The sequence below is a fragment of the Dermacentor variabilis genome, unplaced genomic scaffold (genome assembly GCF_050947875.1).
Source record: "Dermacentor variabilis isolate Ectoservices unplaced genomic scaffold, ASM5094787v1 scaffold_14, whole genome shotgun sequence".
In the NCBI taxonomy this organism is placed as follows: Eukaryota; Metazoa; Arthropoda; class Arachnida; order Ixodida; family Ixodidae; genus Dermacentor; species Dermacentor variabilis.
In genome coordinates, this window is record NW_027460302.1 from 20833823 (window position 1) to 20834601 (window position 779).

A 779-nucleotide genomic window follows, 5' to 3' on the forward strand; every position below is an offset into this window, starting at 1 on the left:
GCATCGCTTTTGCTTCTCGAAACAAATAATTCTTTGGTTGTACAGAGAAATCGACCCCATCATCGGTGCCAGCGAGCCACTGGAATGTTGTCGCTGCCTCTTGCAAAGTGCGCCACTCTTCGCGTCGTTTCTTTTTCTTTTTTCTTCTCGCTGTGCGCGACACCACGTAGGGACGACGCAAAGAAATGAATAGTTATAAATTGCAGTAGTCACACGTACTACTATTAGTAAACGTGTTTGGACTTGAGAAGAAAAAATACATTTTTTAGATAAATATTTCATTCATTTGGAAGATGAGAAACATTTCGTTTTGTTGTATACTGTCTGCAAGCAGACGACAAATGATGGAAGTAAACTTCTAGACTACCGGGGAGGCCACCGCTTCCTGATTGGCTGCTCTCTCCGCCCCGCTGTCACAAATTTTGCATACTGCAACTTTGTGACGTTGCAGCAACTGAACAGAACGCGTGTCGAACAAAATATCTCCAATCGCGCCCCAGATTTCGACGACCGCCGATCGTCTTCGCCGCTATTGCTGTCTTTTGAGTGTAACTTGCTTTTGTGGGCACAAGTTCGCCCTATAAAACACTGGTTTTGCCATTCACCATTTTGCTTTCTTCATCGTCACTACCACGTGAAAATAGGACCATTTTGGCGCCCGTTGACCATTTTAGCGCCAGCCCACGTGGCAATATACTAAAGTTGGAACGATCCATAGAAAATCAGCAAGGGCCCTGCGCAACAATAACACGCAAAATCGTGAAGCGTCTCACAATTTT

At 44.9% G+C, this 779-nt stretch overlaps 1 non-coding gene across 1 annotated transcript; it reads left to right on the plus strand.

The window, feature by feature from the left end:
- The first annotated feature begins 674 nt into the window (after nucleotides 1–674).
- On the plus strand, nucleotides 675–779 carry LOC142567870 (U6 spliceosomal RNA). Its single transcript, XR_012825276.1, has one exon. It is a non-coding gene; the product is annotated as a U6 spliceosomal RNA (small nuclear RNA).